Source organism: Neovison vison, chromosome 12, assembly GCF_020171115.1.
Source record: "Neovison vison isolate M4711 chromosome 12, ASM_NN_V1, whole genome shotgun sequence".
NCBI lineage: Eukaryota > Metazoa > Chordata > Mammalia > Carnivora > Mustelidae > Neogale > Neogale vison.
The window spans coordinates 134,498,851-134,518,883 of record NC_058102.1 but is presented as its reverse complement, the minus strand read 5'-3'; the positions used below and the strand labels follow the sequence as shown (position 1 = coordinate 134,518,883).

General features: G+C 37.7%; 1 protein-coding gene and 1 pseudogene across 1 annotated transcript in view; both read right to left on the bottom strand.

The window, feature by feature from the left end:
• Positions 1-20,033, bottom strand: part of LOC122891044 (ankyrin repeat domain-containing protein 26-like) — a 260,505-nt gene that overhangs the window by 103,028 nt on the left and 137,444 nt on the right. The window lies entirely within an intron of this gene.
• On the bottom strand, positions 10,033-11,262 carry LOC122892083 (annotated as a pseudogene).

The following is a 20,033-nucleotide window of genomic DNA, read 5'->3' as shown; positions in this document are numbered from 1 at the left end:
AACACAGTAAGTGACGATAGCTACAGAAGGTGGCAAAACTGGAACACAATTTTGGGGAGTGGGATAGAGAGATAGAATTGGAAAACCAGGACTGAAACAAAAAAGGCAAGTGTGAGGCTGGAATATAAACTTTCTCCTTCAGGTAATGGGAATTCAATAAAGAAGCAGAGGAGTTACATCACCACAAATATATTCTAGAAAGATCACTCTGACAGCAATGTAGAAATGAACATAAAGGAACCCCACAAATATATTCTAGAAAGGTCAATATGACAGCAATGTAGAGATGAACAAAAGGAACCCAAGGGGCACCTGGGTAGCTCAGTGGGTTAAAGCCTCTGCCTTTGGCTCAGGGATCATCAGGTCATGATCCATGATGTGGGTGATCGAGCCCCGCATCAGGCTTTCTGCTCAGTGAGGAGCCTGCTTTCTCATCTCCTCTCTGCCTACTTGTGATCTGTCTGTCAAGTAAATAAATAAAATCTTTGAATAAAAAAAATGAACCCAAGCCAGAAGAGGATTTCAAAATTATAGGAGAGAGAGAGAGAGGGAATTATATTAAGATATGAAAAACGGGAAGCAGATACAAAATAGTGAATGGAGAGAGTGACTGAATGTGGTTTTTTCTTTTTTTTTGCTTTTTAATATTTTTTAAAGTTTTTATATTTATTTTTCAGAGAGAGCACAAGCAAGAAGAGCAGCAGGCAGAGAGAGAAGCAGGACTCCTCGCTGAGCAAGGAGCCCAACGAGGGACTCAAGCCCAGAACCCTGAGATCCTGACCCGAGCTGAAGGCAAACCCTTAATCGACTGAGCCACCCAGGTGCCCCTTTTTCTAATTAAATTCAATTAATTAACATATAATGTATTATTGGTTTCAGAGGTAGAGATATGATGATTTTTTTCTAAAAGATTTAATTTATTTATATTTAGAAGGAGAGGGTGTGCTTGCAGGTGGAGGGGCAGAGGAAGAGGAAGAGAGAGAATCCTCAAATAGACTCCCTGCTCAGTATGGGGCCTGACCAGGGGCTTCATACCAGGACCCTGAGATCATGACCTGAGCAACACCAACAGTCAGATGCTTAACCGAGCAAGCCACCGAAGTGCCCCTGGAGGTAGTAATTTCAGGGAAGTTTGGAGTCCAGGATTTTTCCTACTTCAGTGTTTCAGTGGTGCTATCTACTAGGATGGGGAAAACAAATGACAGAGCAGATTACAAAAAGTCAGGGAAGAAGAAAGCATCAGAAACAATGTCTTCAATCTGGGCCTTACCAAATTTGAAGCACCCTGGAGCCTTTTTCGTTTTTTAAGATTTTATTTATTTGTTTGTCAGAGACAGGGAGTACAAGGAGAGGGAGGGGCAGGCAGAGAGAGAAGCAGGCTCCCCGCTGAACAAGAAGCCCAATGCAGGACTCAATCCCAGCACCCTGGGATCACAACTTGAACCAAAGATAGATGCTTAACTGACTGAGCCACCCAGATATCCCAAAGCACCCAGAAGACTTATGAAGAAAGTTCTAGACAAATACATTTGGAGTAGGAAAAATGACATTACTCATGATGTTAAAAAAATAAATATCGGGTGCCTGGGTGCCTCAGTGGGTTGAGCCTCTGCCTTCAGCTCAGGTCTTGATCCCAGGGTTCTGGGATCAAGCCCAGCATCGGGCTCTCTGCTCAGCAGGGAGCCTGACTCCACCTCTCTCTCTGCCCGCCTCTCTGCCTACTTGTGATCTCTGCTTGTCAAATAAATAAATAAATTTTAAAAAAAAGATTAATAAAGATTTGACTGCAAAACACCAAGATTTTTGTAAGAATACTCATTTTTAAAAATTAATCTTAAAAGATGTATTATATAAAAGAAATATGGGATCTTAAAATTTTGAGGCATTTTTAAGTACTACTATGATATATGATAAAATACAAAACTCTATCTTAAAATTCACATGGTTTTCTTATTCCACTGTGAACAGCCTATTTTACCAGTAGTTAATGACCAGAGAAAGAATCTAGTATTAAAAAATAATCATGATCATCCAAGTTGAAGATTTTAAAGTCTCCAAATACATGTGTCATTACAAGCAGGAAACAATATTCACATGAGGAAAGAAGAAAGGGACATAAATAAATAAATAAATAAATAAAATCACCAGTATTTCTGAATTTCAGATATGAAAGAATTCACGTGTTAAATTTAACAACTATGGGAGCTCCTGGCTGCTTTAGTGGGAAGAGAGTCTGACTCTTGATCTCAGGGTTGTGAGTTCAAGCCCCATGCTGGGTATAGAGATTACTTAAAATTTTTTAAATTTAAAAAGAACCCCCCAAAACTAATAGCTATGAATACTAAAGTTCCTGATAATATAAAATATATCCACTGTTGGAGATATTTGAAAAAGTAAAAATCATCTTCCAGAAATAATTCTGTATACTCTGTTAGCAAACTTTCCTTCCTTATGATTCTATAATGACAACTAGTTCATATTAGGAAAAAAACTATAAATTGTGAGTTCATTCATTTGATGTGTGTGGATGTATCTATTGCAGATACAATTCAAAATAAATCAGAATCAAAAAACAAGATGTTAGGGGCACCTGGGAGGCTTAGTGGGTTAAAGCCTATGCCCTCAGCTAAGCTCATGATCCCAGGGTCCTGGGATCGAGCCCCACATCAGGCTCTTTGCTGAGCAGGGAGCCTGCTTCCCCCCACTCCTCTCTCTGCCTGCCTCTCTGCCTACTTGTGATCTCTGTCTGTCAAATAAATAAAATCTTTTAAAAAATTTTTATATTTTTTCTTTAAGAGTATTGCAGCTTAAAATTTATTTCAATTAATGGATAAAGATTAAGAACCTCACTTACATAGTCATAAATTTCAGTTTTAAGTAATGAAAAGACTACATAAGGTGTTTACTTATCTCCTCTCTTTATTCTCAAAAAGATCTAAAACTTTCCAAGATTATACCACACAGTAAATAAATTAGAAACCACAAGAAAGAGCACCTGGTTGGCTCAATTGGTTAAGCATCTGCCTTCAGCTCAGGTCATTATCCCAGGGTCATGGGATAGAGTCCTGCATCAGGCTCCCTACTCAGTAGGGTGTCTGCTTCTCCACTGCCCCTCCCCCTGCTCTTATACTCTCTCTCACACACACAGAAAAATAAATAAAATCTTTTTAAAAAAAGGATAATGGCCAAAATTCAAAATTCATAATAAATCTGATTAAGGCCTAAAACAGATTTCACTTTGCATTATCTATAAACACAGGTTTTGCTAAATTAAATATACAATATCACACCTTATCAACTGAAAAGAAAGAATAAAATTTTCTTCCACTTCTTCATAGAAATAAACTGTAAGTCATTCAGAGGAGTGAGCATTTTTTTTATTACCTGTCTTCGTTTTCTTAATTTGCACTTAAAATAATTTCTACCATATTTTATAATGTAGAGTATCTGCTCTCCCGTAGCCCCACAACTGCTATTGTGTTTTTATAATAATCTCTCTCAACTCTGCAAGCTTTACAGTCATCTAGCCCTTCTTAAATGAATTCTTTCCCTTCACCTCCTCCCTCATCTTCATATTCCATCTATAGCTGTTCTTTCCAGTTGCTCTGTAATTCTTTCCTTCCATAATGGCATACCTAAGAACTGTTCACTCCCACCAACCTTTATAAATCTCAATCCAATTACCTCTCTACCAGTATGACACTGTTTTCTCTTATGATCTTGAGGACTTCCATTTCTTCCTAAGATTCCTTTCATTAGAAGGATCAAGAGGATAAAATATGAAAAAAACATAGGGGAAAAGTTTAAAATGAAACAACTTACCTTTGAAGGACCAAGGCCTAACAATGTGAAAGGAGGTTTTAGAATAGAATCAGGTGATGGCAAAGCAGGAGGAGAAGAGTCACAGATGTCAACAGATGGTTTGGAAGGAACACCAACTGTATCTTCACATTTGTTTTCAGAATGATCATCCTCAAATAAAGTTTTATCTCCCAGTGATACAAGGCCAAGTTCTATTTCCACTTAGTAAAAAAACAAAATAAAGAGTATATGAAAATATCTGTAATTTCAAGTGACAACACAAGAATGGACAAAAATCAGTGCATAACCAGTCTTCAAACAGCTTACAGTTCTTGAAAAGCTGAGAAGCATTCATTAGTTTTCTTAAGTTTGGTTTTGAGGTATTCTGGAAAAAAAAATTAATAGTATTAAGGATTACAAATAACACATTTGGTAAAATAACTATAATATTCACCATTGTCAAATGAGAACCATTACACAAAGAACATGGGTTTTGGAATCATTCAAATGTAGATTCAAATCTCAGTTCTGCCATTTACTAGCCTACATTTTCTCATGGGGTGAGGATTATGAGAGATGTCTGTGTTCCAAAATTCATTGTTTATGCACCACACCCAGTGCTCCATGCAATACGTGCCCTCCTTAATACCCACCACCAGGCTCAACCAACCTCCCACGCCCCGCCCCCTCAAAACCCTCAGATTGTTTTTCAGAGTCCATAGTCTCTCATGGTTCTTCTCCCCTTCCAATTTCTCTCAACTCCCTTCTCCTCTCCATCTCCCTATGTCCTCCATGTTATTTCTTATGCTCCACAAGTAAGTGAAACCATATGATAATTGACTCTCTCTGCTTGATTTATTTCACACAGCATAATCTCCTCCAGTCCCGTCCATGTTGATACAAAAGTTGGGTTCTCATCCTTTCTGATGGAGGCATAATACTCCATAATGTATATGGACCACATCTTCTTTATCCATTCCGCTGAACAGCATCCTGGTTCTTTCCACAGTTTGTCGACTGTGGCCATTGCTGCTATGAACGTTGGGGTACAGATGGCCCTTCTTTTCACTACATCTGTATCTTTGGGGTAAATACCCAGCAGTGCAACTGCAGGGTCATCGGGTAGCACAGTTTTCCAAAGTGGCTGCACCAACATGCATTCCCACCAACACTGTAAGAAGGTTCCCCTTTCTCCACATCTTCTCCAACACTTGTTGTTTACTGTCTTGTTGATTTTGGCCATTCTAACTGGTGTAAGTTGGTATCTCAATGTGTTTTTGCTTTGAATCTCTCTGATGGCTAATGATGATGAACACATGGAACTGGCACAAAAACAGACACATAGACCAGTGGAACAGAATAGAGTCCATATATGGACCCTCAATTCTATGGTCAAATAATCTTCAACAAAGCAGGAAAAAAATACAGGAGAAAAAAGATAGACTCTCTATCTAAAATTCTAAGCTCACAATTAAAGGATAGTAAAAAATAGATTGTAAGCTTCTTTCTCATTTATTTATTTCCTCAACATAATTCATTTGCACTTATAAATCCTAAACATGAAAAGGGAATATAAATTTTTAAATTATGTATTTAAAAAAATTTTTATATTTAATTATGACACATTATGCACATTACATTACTTATAACATTCCATTATACAGAATTCCATCTGTCTGCTCATTAATTCACATTCAAAAAATATTAAAATTGCTTCTTCAAGCAAGGTTTTATTCTAGGTGTTCCAGGAGATGCACAATTATGTTTCCTAACACCCAATAGCTTATAATGATGCAGGAGCTTTAACATGAATATTTAAAGAAATATAAAGTGAATAGAAGTTTGAATCTTAGAATCTGATACAAAGATTATGAGTAGATATTTTAAAAAAACTAATATAAAAGATTTCTGAAAATAGACATTTTACCATATGGGTATGAAAAGCCTCTGCTTCTAGTGTTAATTATTATTTTAGGCAAAACATGTATTCTTCACTTAGATAAAGAGTTTTAACTATACTCTTTATGGAATTATTTTGAAAACACAGTAGAATGCCTTTGCAATATAAATTTAGGAAATTTAAATTTCTAAATTTCCTCAATTTCCAATCTTATTTTGGTCTAAATGTAGAACAAGGGATAGAAATAGCGAAAAAAAAACTTCTTTCATAAAACTGTATGCTACCAAAATAAAAAATGTCCAAGAAAAAACAATCTGTAATAAATAACTGGGTCCACTGAAGATTCATTTAGGCATGAGTATTATAAAAGCCACGTTAGAAGAAAAGAGATAGATAAAGAGAAAAAGAGAAAGGAAAAGAAAAGTCATGATAAGATCATTTAAAACTCAGAGTAAGAATCCTTATCCTTGACCAAATGTCATATTTCCTCCATCATGGGAAAGCTTTTCCCAATATAATTTTCCCGTCATTATATATTTCCAGCCCATTCTTTCTACCTTTGATATTTAACAGTGTTAAAAAAAAAATTCAACTTGTCATATTTCTATAAAATGGTTTGTTCTGACCAACTTTCCACTTCAAACATAAAATGATGATAGGCAGGCCACTGCTAAATTTTAGGAGTAAATAATACACAAAACTACATTCAGAGCAGAAAAATTAATTTCGCAAGAGAGTACATTACCTTCATATTCAAACTTAAGTCTTCATCATCTGATGTAGGCCATGAAGCATTATCATCACCAGGTTTAACGGAAATACTTTAGAGCAAAAATATACAACAAAAACAAGTTAATGAAAAAGAAGAATCAAGTGAAAAGTCATCTATTTATTTATTGAATGAAGTTTCTTGATGTAATTGAACTTTAGCCTCTGTTTTTGTTATTAAGATTTTATTTTAATTCCAGTATCATTAACACACAGTGCTGCATTATTTCATGTATACAATATAATGATTTGGTAATTCCATCACCAAGTGCTCATCACGACAAGTGCATTCCTTAACCCCTAGCTCCTATTTCATCTGTTCCCCCACCCATCTCCCCTCTGGTAACCATCAACTTGTTCTCTATGGTTAAGAGTCAGTTTCTTGGTTGTCTGTCTCTCGTTTTTTGTTGTTTTTTTTCTTTGCTCATTTCTATTGTTTCTTAAATTCTACATGTGAGTGAAGTCATATGGTATTTGTCTTTCTCTGACTTAACTCCACTTAGCATAATACTCTCTAGTTCCCTCTATTTCACTGCAAATGGCAAAATTTCATTCTTTTCTATGGCTGAATATTCCATTGTATATATATGTGCCACTTCTTTATCCATCCATCTATCAATGGACACTCGGGCTGACTATTGTAACTAATGCTGTAGTAACCATAGGGGTACATGTATCCATTCAAATCGGTATTTTCATATTTTGGGGGATAAATACCCAATAGTGTGATTACTGGATTGTAGGGTAGTTCAGTTTTTACCTTTTGGAGGAAACTCCATACTGTTTCCACGGTGGCTGCATTAGTTTGCATTCCCACCGATAATCCAAGAGGATTCCTTTTTCTCCACATAATTGCCAACACTGTTATTTATGTTTTTTATTTTAGCCATTCTGACAGGTAGGCAGTGGTATCTCATTGTAGTTTTGATTTCCATTTCCCTGATAATGAGTGATGCTGAGTATCTTCTTAGGTGCCTGTTGTTCATTGTGTGTTTTCTTTGGAAAAATGTCTGTTCGTGTCTTCTGATAATTTTTAAATTGGGTTGTGTTTTGGGTGCTGAGCTCTATCGATTCTTTTTATTTGTATATACTAACCCTTTATTGGCTATGTCATTTGCAAATATCTGCTCCTATTCCATAGGTTGCCTTTTCATTGTGTGGATTGATCCCTTCACTGTGTAGAGCTTTTGATTTTGATGCAGTCCCAACAGTTTGTTTTTGCTTTTACTGCTCCTGAGGCAAGAGAGTAAAAGCAAAAATAAACAGAAACAGATCCAGAAATACAGAGAATTCTGTATCGCCAAAAGAGAACAGGATGGGAAGATGGACAAAGTGGGTAAAGGGGAATGGGAGGTTCAGGATTCCAGTTATAGTAAGTCACAGGGATACAAGTACAGCATACAGAATACAGTCAAGGGTACTGTAATAGCATCATGCAGTAAGAGATAGTAGCTACGCTTGTGGTAGGCATGGTGTAACATTCAGAGTTCTTAAATCACCTGAAACACAACATAACATTATGGATCAACTATGCTTCAATTTAAATAAATAAACAAACAAATATACACATGTTAAAGAACAAATTTATGTTCTTAGTGGGAATACTGTTCCCAGAGAGATTAAAAACTATAGGGTCCAACTTTTTCCCTACACAGGTTCTGCCTTATTTAGGTCTATAAGAACTAGCAAGACCTTAATAGCCTTCATAAGCACTGAGATACCCAGGAAGAGAGACTGCTATAAAAATAGACTCCTGGTAGCTGTACCTCTATTTCCCTATACACGGCCTAATATTTTCTTTCTGTGAGCTCTTAGATCATTCTTTTGTAGGGCTCAGTGGTACCCTCTTTAGCCTATGAAAGCAGATTCCCAAAACAAGCATAGCATCAAATGGCCAAGAGCAGGAGCCATTTCCTGCTCCTGGAGGACAAGCTAAACAGACTTTCAGTCATCCATGTAATCATCTCAATGTAGACATGTTACCAACTACCCAAATGAAGCTCTGTTACTGATTTGACAGCCAGTCCTAGCCCACCAAACCCTACATGTACATGGGAAGGACATCAGAGAATTAGAAAAAGAGGTGGAGTGAGGAGACCCCTACCTTGGGCCATATATCTGTGTAGTTCCAAATCTCCATTCCCCCATTACTCGAGAGGATCTAAGCCAAGATTGGGCTGGAAGTAGATGGTATCGCATTCCTATATGCTGTAAAAAGCCTTCCCCGTGGCTCAAATGATTTTAATACCTCTCAACAGAAAACCTGAAGTATGCTAGTTCATTCAATTCAACCAACCAACAAAAAAAAACTGCTCATGATTCTCCTGAAACCTCTATTTTAATATGCTTTTCTAAACAACTCCCAATATCCTGTGTCCTTCATTCCTTTCTGTGTGTGTGTATCCTTCATTTCTGTAATACATCTTGATCTAACTTATCATAAGCCCAAATATTCTGACATCCTTTCTAAAATTCTTATTCCTATCCAACCCAGTGTTGTTATTCTTGAAACTCGACCTCTCCTGCCAATACCTTCCTTACGTACCTTCACTGTGTTCACTAGACCCACTCCCCATCTTTCTATTATTAAAACATTCACCTATTAAGATGAGAAAAAAAGGAAAAAACCTGAATGTAAATCTCATTTCTGTCACTTATCATATCCAAGTAAGTCACTTTAATCTCTTTTGCATTTCAAATTCTCCATTTAAATAATCACTTGGTGAGGATGTTAAACACAGGTTGTAGTACCAGAGGGCATTTTGATTAATTCATCTCTAAGATGCCCTAAAATCCTGAAATTCTATGTGCTTTTGATTTTGTCTATAGAAAACCAGAAAATACTTAGCTGGCAGAAAGGGGAAAAGTTAATGGAATAAAAGAAAACACCAAGAAAAGCAGAGAAGAAAGAAAAAAAAAGAACAAGAAAAGTCAATGGAGAAAAGGAAAAAACATCTACAAAAAAAGAAAAAAACTTCAAGGAACTGGTCAAAGGAACTAGCCTAAAGGGAAAACTAGACGGGGAAGTCAGTAAACAGGAATCATTTAGAAATATCCTCTAAATAGATGATAAAATTAATTAATGTATCATGGCCTACACCTAGATTACATATCCATCACTTCTGGAAAAAGCATTCATCTCAAGGAGAGCAGACATCTCTATATCTAAGAACTTGCCTGATTAGGTCTTGCTTATGTAAAAGCTAGGTACTATGGCCATAGATAATGAGAGCCATCCTAAAATCTTTGACAGTAAAAACAAGAGACTAGTTGCCACTGCACTAATTACCCCTAGTTATCACTAGTTGTCAAATATATTAGGACAAATGCTTGGACTAACCTGGTTTCTGAGGAAAACTCTAAATCAATAAACACATAACTAAATTTGATCTAGAGTTGACCTGACTAGGATCTGTAGCTTAACCCCAGTGCTGCTAAGGGACAAAAGAATCAATGTGGGAGTCACGCAGGCTGACAGTCAAATCATGGGTCTACTACTCATTTTTTTTTTTTTACGTTAAAGGATTCCTTTATATTATGATACCCTCCTTAAACAGAAACACAATTCAAATATAAACACACTTGTAAAACTCTTATTCTCTTAATCAAACCTTTGTTGACAACCACACTCAGCTACTAGCAGCATTTGGATGCAAAGGTTTCACTTGTGCTAATCTGGGCAAGCCAGGCAGAGACTCTGATTTGAAGACGTAACAGACACCCCTGCCAGTGGGCTCCTGCTGCTGTTGCTGCTGCTGCTGCTGCTGCTTCCAGACAGCACTGGTGGCATCTACTTAGGTTTTCTGCTTCCAGCTGAAGGTTTGCATATTTGTAATGGTTTCCGAATGGCCTCTTCACTGATAAAGCCTTTTTTGGTGAAGGCTGAGATTCTGATTTCAGGGCAGTTGGAGCACAGTCTCCTGAAGTCACTTCCAAAGTGACTTTGGATCACGTTTGGATGTAGGTTTCTTCTCCTTTTTTTCAACTGGGGATTTCTACCTTCACTTCTTTCCTTTTAATTTCTTCCACTTTATTTTCTCCCAGAGTGAAGTTCGCATCATCATCTTCACTCTCCCTAAAATCAGACTCATCCTCAGACTCTCCACCAGTGGCTTGGTTCAGAGTTCTCAGCACTACCGCCATGACTGCCTTCCGAAAGACTCTTCCTCTGCTGTACCACAGCTTTTGATGCTGCTTTTCTTTTCCCTTGAGCACCGCACACATCATCTCCCTCGGTAAGCTTATCCCAATCTAAATCATCACTGGCTACACTGCAATCGGAGAGATGGATTAGTCATTGTCCCAATTTCGCTGCTGCCACATTTTTTTTTTGGCATTTTTGGCACATTTTTCTGTCTCGAGCCTCTCCCACATCAATGGGGACGGCTGGAAGTTCCTTCACTGATAAAGCTAGCGCCACTTCTAAGTCTCGCTGGTAGAGTTCCTCACCTAAAGCCATCCTTTTTTAGGGGTTTTCTCTTGCAGTGGGATATCTTCTTTCTGGAGATTCTTCAGTTTCAGTTTCCTTGTTTCTAGTATTAACTCCTTTGGTGCTGTTCTGGGCTTCTTATTCAAAGGTGTGGTTGCGGAAAAAAAGTCATCATCACTGCAAGAATTTTCAAACTGTGAGTAACTGACTAGTTTCTTATGCCTCATGGGGGGCACCGTGGCCCCCTCTAAGACTGAAAATTCACAGCGTTCAAGCTCTTGTTACCAGCAGTGGCAGTTTCTGGGTCTGCTACTCTTTAACTATAGGATCATAGGTCAATTAATCAACATTGCTGAACCACAGAAGACTAATTCATTAAAAAATAGGCTGTAATAGCACATCTACTTTGTGATGCTATTGTAATGACTATATAAGTAAAGTAAATGTCAAGCATATAATATAGTGCCTAGCACACAATAGAACTCTCAATAAATGCTTTGCTCTGCATTCCCTTGTTAACACAGAATTTGTAAAAAAAAAAAAAAAAATCCACAAAAATCCTACCTGCTTAAAGAGTCTTCTTCAAAAGTCTTATTCGCCACTAGAGAAAAAAGCAAAGTACATTTTAAATCAACAACAGAAAAATACAGAATATTCAAAGTGTAAGACTGATGTGTTAAAAAGTATTCTTCGGGACCATACCTGGCAACCACACTGGAGTGAATATTAATTATACTATTGGTAGGCAGTTAACTCACTAAGAAATCTTACTTTCTCCTCTACATTTACCAAATGGAAGAAAAGAATGGTATCCATCAGAATTTGATACCTACAAGTGGATATTTATAATGACCACAATTTTAACCAAACCCTTGAGACTGACAGAAAATCGTGTCATTAGCACAATCATCATCATAGACTGACAATGTCAGGATTCTTCTAAATTCTTCAGGACTTTCACTATGAGGTGCAGTTAAAAGAGACTATACTTATTTTGGTGTAACACAACAGAACTTCTCCAGCTCTCCAGCAGGGGCTGTTAAGTTTGGGGTGAAACACCTCATCACAAAGTTTGGTCTACAGCCACGCTACTTTGCAGCATGGCAAAACATAGTAAACAGGGGCACCTGGGTGGCTCAGTGGGTTAAAGCCTCTGCCTTCAGCTCAGGTCATGATCTCAGGGTCCTGGGATCGAGCCCCGCATCGGGCTCTCTGCTCAGCGGGGGCCTGCCTCCCCCTCTCTCTCTGCCTGCCTCTCTGCCTACTTGTGATTTCTTTCTGTCAAATAAATAAATTTAAAAAAAAATATAGTAAACAGACTCTCTCTGGTCTTATTTCCAATTGCAAGGTAAATATAAAAGCTTTTAGCGATTTTAGTGATTCTGGTTCTATAAAGTATAACCTCTTGAGACAACCTACTTTCATTGCTGGAGAGTCTATCTGGATCCACCTCTTAGACCAGAATGGTACCAAAGATTAGTGCTAGGTAGCAGGATATGACGTCATTGTTCTCAACCTTCCCCACTATGTGACAAACGTCTGTAGAAATCACACTTTTTCAGTCTGTAAGGCATATGTCATCAGATCCTACACTGATGAACATAACAAAGGACAAAGATTATCTTGAATCACTATATTCAATTACCTCGGAATTTTAATTTTTTAAACATTCAAGAAGATATCCACTGTATGATTGCAACTAGATGACATTCTGGTAAAAGTAAAACTTTTTAAGTTAGGAGATAAGGGTTGTGACAAGGGGAACAGGCACAGCACAGAGAACTTTTAAGGCAGTGAAACTATTCTATGTGATACCACATGATAGATACATGTCATCACACATTTGTTAAAACCCATAGAATGTATAACACCAAGAATGAACCCTGATGTAAATTATGGACTGTGGATGATAAAGATGAGCTAATATAAATATAACAATGTACCACTGTGGTTCAGGATGTTAACAACAAGAAAGGCTACGTGTGAAGAGGAACATGCGGTAAATGGAAACTCCCTGTACTTTCTGCTATATTTTGCAATGAACTTGAAAATGCTGTCAAAAATAAGGTCTATTTACTGTGAAGGAAAAAAACAAAAGGTATCCATTGAGACTGCTAAGTGTTGGTACAAACCAGGTGATTTATCAAGTACTTATTACTTGATTTGCTTCCGGGAACCAAAATTTTGATATATGCTAGGGAGAAGATGCCTACATGATTATCACTTAAAGAAAACTTCAGGCGGGCGCCTGGGTGGCTCAGTGGGTTAAGCCGCTGCCTTTGGCTCAGGTCATGATCTCAGAGTCCTGGGATCGAGTCCCGCATCGGGCTCTCTGCTCAGCAGGGAGCCTGCTTCCCTCTCTCTCTCTCTCTCTCTGCCTGCCTCTCTGCCTACTTGTTATTTCTCTCTGTCAAATAAATAAATAAAATCTTTAAAAAAAATAAAAGAAAGAAAACTTCAGGCACTGAGTATCTATAAGATTCCTGTATTGGCAGACAACATCTCACATGAGCTGTTGTGATTTAATGCTGGAGGAATTTAGCACACCCATAGGCAGAGGATTCTTAGAAGCCTGCACTTGACTTCCTCTAGACGTTACTCCATGCACCTTTTCTCTGCTGATTTTGCTTTGTATCATTTCACCATAATAAACCACAGGCATGCATACAAATTTGCTGAGACATGTGAGTTCTTCCAGTGAATAACCACATCTGGGTGTCATTTTGGGAGCCTCTAATACCAATGCATCATATGCAATTTTTATGATTAAGGTTGATGTTTTAAGACACGATTACAGTTAGAAGGTTATTTCACAGAACACCTTTCCTTGAATCTGTTTTTCTTAGTATTTGCCTGGGAGACTGCTGTATTTCTATATCCATTTGAATAAAGGCATAAAAGGAATAAATGAAATGTCAGAAAATAATGTGAAACAATCAACAATTTTATTTTAATTGGGAAAAAAAGAGAATTCTGATGATTACCAATATGTCCTACAGTATAAAAGTTCCTATAAAAAAACTAAAAGGTCACATAAATTTTCTGCAACTAAATAGGGCTTAATTCACTTCTATTGTAGTTAAGAATCGATAAGGTAAGGGATAATTATAGAAAAATATATAACTATCATACACAGTACAATAACACACTATTGGTTATAGAGTTTTTTGTTTCCACTCATTTTCTTAATTTCTTATAGAATTAGAAACAGTTCACCTATTAATGGCAGTTGTTGACAAACTGCTCAAAAACTCAGAAATACTACATTCAAAATGTAGGATGAGTTATCCACTCCAGCCTGAAAATAGTGGATTTGATCTTTAGAGATCAAGAGAACTCATTTGGGGGAAAACAAAGTGAGTTATCTTATATACAGAGATGGTTAAAAACTTGTCAATCTAATTGGCCACATATTCTTGTTAAGCCACAGTTTACCAATTTCTGAAAAAATACAAAATCATGTCACATTAAAACTGTTATCAGGTAAAAATTTCTGATAATCCAGAAAATGCTTTCAATCTTGGCTAAACATCATCACTAACTCTGTCACTGTGGTACAGGTACAAAGAAGTTTAGCAAAAGAAACAACAAAATATGAAATACATTTTAGATTGGGTAGCCTGTTACCTTAGAAGGAAATATACATATGGTAGAAATGTGTTCCAATAGTGATAGATTCCAAGACAATTTTCCTTACTGCTTTCTTTACAGATGAAATTCAGAAAGGAGCAGTAAAAGTAGAGATATCAGAAGAAGGCAAATGAAAGAGGATGGAGAGAGACAGCACTAACAAAAATAGTCCAGTACTGACGTTTTTTACTGACACCGAATCCCTAGCAAGTGAGAACTAGTATATTCAGCATATCACCTTATATTTCCTCCTGGATATTATACTAGTTTTCTGCAATAAAATACTTAAAAAGAGGTCAGTTTCTCCCAAACTGCTGGTCTGTATAAAATATTTCTGATCAAAAATTAAAACTGTCAAAATACAGCTGCATCGTGATTCCATTTCAGAGAAAGGGACTGACAGTGGCTTCCTGCTTATTGCTTCCAGATTTTTGTCCTAGTATTCATCCAGGAGAATGTACCAGGGACTTGAAGAAAAGCTCAACTATCTCTACAAAAAACAGGTAAGAAAGACAACACTTTTCCTCACACTTGACCCCTAGGTTTTGACAATTATGGAAAAATGTTGGCCAGTCTACTCACAAGGCTAGACCATTTCCCCTTGACCCTGTCCAGGTAGATACTGCAGTTAGAAAAAGTTAGGAAGGACCTTACTTGATGTGTTATTTTTCCATATTTGGACACAAAATGTACCAGTCACATAAATAACAGACCATTCAACTCAAAAATCGTTCTTTTGAAAAGGTTACCACCAAAGAACTTTTAAAAGTTAAATCCAAATTTTTTTAGTGATTTTATTTGATACAATTAATACTCCATGACATTTTTTTTCAAATTTTTCAACAACATTTCCTCTAATTCCTCTCCTAAGTTTCCCAGCCACTTCTCAGTCTTCTGTACCAAGTCTTACACCTCCATCCACACTTTATATACTGGTATTCCCAGGCTTTGTTCACTGGCCTTCATCTATTTCTATATGTTTTCCATCATGGACAAGCTCAATCTTTGTCCAAGCTGTGACTTTGCCTAATAATTCTAATCAGTTTATTTCAAATCAGCACCTCCAAACTTGATGCTCTATCTCCAGCTAGAAACTCCTAGTATTCTATTATCCAATTACTGAAAATATACTACATGGATATTCCATCAAATTCAACATATACAGAAAATACCTGGTCTTCCCTATTCCCACTTCACTCCGATAAAGTCCTACTCATTCTTCATGGCCAGGTTAAATGTTAGTGCACAACCTGGAAATATATGACTCTTCTAAGATTTCTTCTTCCCTCTCCCTTTTTTAAGATTTTATTTATTTATTTGTGGCGGTCCTAAGGGGAAAATATATAGCCATCCAAGCCTCACTCAAAAAAATTGAAAAATCCAGAACACACCAGCTGTCTCTACACCTTAAAGAACTGGAGGATCAACAACAAATCAAACCAACTCCACACATAAGAAGGGAAATCATCAAGATTAGAGCTGAGACAATGAGGGAGAAACCAGAGATACAGTAGAACGTATCAATGAAACTAGAAGCTGGTTTTTTGAAAGAATCAATAAGATCGATAAGCCACTGGCTACACTAATCCAAAAGAAAAGAGAGAAAGCCCAAATTCATAAAATTATGAATGAAAAGGGAGAGATCACAACTAATGCCAAGGAAGTAGAAACAATCATCAGAAGTTATTATGAACAGTTATATGCCAATAAGCTTAGCAACCTAGATGAAATGGATGCACTCCTGGAAAAATATAAACTCCCAAAATTGAACCAGGAAGAAATCGACAAACTGAATAGACCGATATCTAATAACGAGATTGAATCAGTGATCAAAAACCTCCCAGAAAACAAGAGCCCAGGCCCTGACGGACTCCCTGGGGAATTCTACCAAACCCTCAAAGAAGAAATAACACCTATTCTCCTGAAGCTGTGTCAAATTCTTCTTTCTATGAAGCCAGCATTACCCTGATCCCCAAACCAGGCAAGGACCCTACCAAAAAGGAGAATTTCAGACCAATATCACTGATGAATATGGATGCTAAGATTCTCAACAAGATCCTAGCCAACAGGCTCCAACAGCACATTAAAAAGATTATCCACCATGATCAGGTGGGATTCATCCCTGGGCTACAAAGATGGTTCAACATTCGCAAATCAATCAATGTGATACAACAAATTAATATGAGAAGAGAGAAGAATCACATGGTCCTCTCAATTGATGCAGAAAAAGCATTTGACAAAATCCAGCATCCGTTCCCGATTAAAACGCTTCAAAGTATAGGGATAGAGGGAACATTCCTGAACCTCATCAAATCTATCTATGAAAGACCCACAGCAAATATCATCCTCAATGGGAAAAAGTTTGCCATCTTCCCATTGAGATCAGGAACAAGACTAGGATGCCCACTTTCACCACTCTTATTCAACATAGTATTAGAAATCCTAGCAACAGCAATCAGACAACAGAGAGAAATAAAAGGTACCCAAATTGGTAATGAAGAAGTCAAACTCTCTCTCTTTGCAGATGACATGATTCTTTATATGGAAAACCCAAAAGACTCCACCCCCAAACTACTAGAACTCATACAGCAATTCAGCAACGTGACAGGATACAAAGTCAATGTGCAGAAATCAGTGGCTTTCTTATACACTAACAATGAAAATACAGAAAGGGAAATTAGAGAATCGATTCCATTTATTATACCACCAAGAACCATAAGATACCTGGGAATAAACCTAACTAAAGAGGCAAAGGATCTGTACTTGAGGAACTACAGAACACTCATGAAAGAAATTGAAGAAGACACAAATAGATGGAAGACCATTCCATGCTCCTGGATCGGAAGAATAAACATTGTTAAAATGTCTATACTGCCTAGAGCAATCTATACTTTTAATGCCATTCCGATCAAAATTCCACCGGCATTCTTCAAAGTCCTGGAGCAAATAATCCTAAAAATTTGTATGGATGGAATCAGAAGAGACCCCGAATCGCTAAGGAAATGTTGAAAAACAAAAATAAAGCCGGCGGCATCACCTTACCTGATTTCAAGCTTTATTACAAAGCTGTGATCACCAAGAGAGCATGGTACTGGCATAAAAACAGATATATAGACCAGTGGAACAGAGTAGAGAGCCCAGATATGGACCCTCAACGCTATGGTCAATTAATCTTTGACAAAACAGGAAAAAATATACAGTGGAAAAAAAAACAGTCTCTTCAATAAATGGTGCTGGGAAAACTGGACAGCTATATGTAGAAGAATGAAACTCGACCATTCTCATGCACCGTACTCAAAGATCAACTCAAAATGGATAAAAGACCTCAATGTGAGACAGAAGTCCATCAGAATCCTAGAGGAGAATATAGGCAATAATCTCTTTGATATCAGCCACAGCAACTTCTTTCAAGATACATCTCCAAAGGCAAAGGAGACAAAAGTGAAAATAAACTTCTGGGACTTCATCAAAATCGAAAGCTTCTGCACAGCAAAGGAAACAGTCAAAAAAAAAAAAAAAAAGAGGCAACCCACGGAATGGGAGAAGATATTTGCAAATGACAGTACAGACAAAAGGTTGATATCCAGGATCTATAATGAACTCCTCAAACTCAACCCACACGAAACGGACAAACACATCAAAAAATGGGCAGAAGATATGAACAGACACTTCTCCAAACAAGACATACAAATAGCTATCAGACACATGAAAAAATGCTCATCATCATTAGCCCTCAGGGAGATTCAAATTAAAACCACATTGAGATATCACCTTACACCAGTTAGAATGGCCAAAATTAACAAGACAGGAAACAACATGTGTTGGAGAGGATGTGGAGAAAGGGGAACCCTCTTACACTGTTGGTGGGAATGCAAGTTGGTGCAGCCTCTTTGGAGAACAGTGTGGAGATTCCTCAAGAAATTAAAAATAGAGCTTCCCTATGACCCTGCCATTGCACTCCTGGGTATTTACCCCAAAGACACAGATGTCGTGAAAAGAAGGGCCATCTGTACCCCAATGTTTATAGCAGCAATGGCCACAGTCACCAAACTATGGAAAGAACCAAGGTGCCCTTCAACAGATGAATGGATAAGGAAGATGTGGTCCATATACACTATGGAGTATTATGCCTCCATCAGAAAGAATGAATACCCAACTTTTGTAGCAACATGGACGGGACTGGGAGAGATTATGCTGAGTGAAATAAGTCAAGCAGAGAGAGTCAATTATCATATGGTTTCACTTATTTGTGGAGCATAACAAATAGTATGGAGGACAAGGGGCGTTAGAGAGGAGTAGGGAATTTGGGTAAATTGGAAGGGGAGGTGAACCATGAGAGACTATGGACTCTGAAAAACAATCTGAGGGGTTTGAAGTGGCGGGGGGGTGGGAGGTTGGGGTACCAGGTGGTGGGTATTTTAGAGGTCACGGCTTGCATGGAGCACTGGGTGTGGTGAAACAATAATGAATAATGTTTTTCTGAAAATAAATAAATAAATAAATAAATAAAGATTTTATTTATTTATTTGACAGAGAAACACAGTGAGAGGGGGAACACAAGCAGGGGGAGGGGGAGAGGGAGAAGCAGGCTTCCCATGGAGCAGGGACCCCAATGTGGTGCTTTATCCCAGGACCTTGGGATCATGACCTGAGTTGAAGGCAGCTATTAAATGACTGAGCCACCCATGCATCTGCCTCTCTCCTCTTTCTACATCCAATAATCATGAAACTGTATTAACTATACTTATTTACTATCATTGCTTTATATTTCCCCTGCCACTGCCCTACACAAACATGAGCTCTTAACTGATGACTTCCAGAAGGAAAAAAAAAGCCACCAACTAGTATTGTTATTTCTTAAATGAATAAAAAGATTTTAAGCAAAACAAATGAAAAAGGGGGCACCCGGGTGACTCAGTTAAGCGTCTGCCTTCACCTCAAGTCATGGTCTCAGGGTCCTGGATCAAGCCCCATACTAGGCTCCCTGCTCAATGGGGAGTCTGCTTCTCCCTCTCCCTCTGCCCCTTTGCCCCACTTGTGCTCTCTCTCTAATAAATAAAATCTTTTAAAAGTTTTAAATTTTTAAGAAATGAGAAATACATGAGGCCTAGTAAAAGAACAACATTGTAAATTGATTAAATTGAGCCTCCTGACTTTTTCAGTAAAGAGGAGTGAACATTTCATAATGGGCTGATACTAGACTAAGGAAACATCTGTGTCCATTATCTTCCAGTCTCTTTACATGGTTTTTCCCAATCTATCCTCCACATGAGGGGTGACCAAACTATGGCCACAGGCCAAGTCGGACCAGTCACATGTGCCTGTGCCCCCATAAAACTTTATTTACAGAACCAGATGGTTGGTTCTTGCTATTCACCTACGTATTGCTACAGCTGCTTTCACACTATAGTGGTAGTTGTAGTTGAAAAACCACAGGGCCTAAAATATTCACTATCTGGCCCTTTAGAGAAAACCTTGGTGATCACTATTTTGTGCCACAACCAG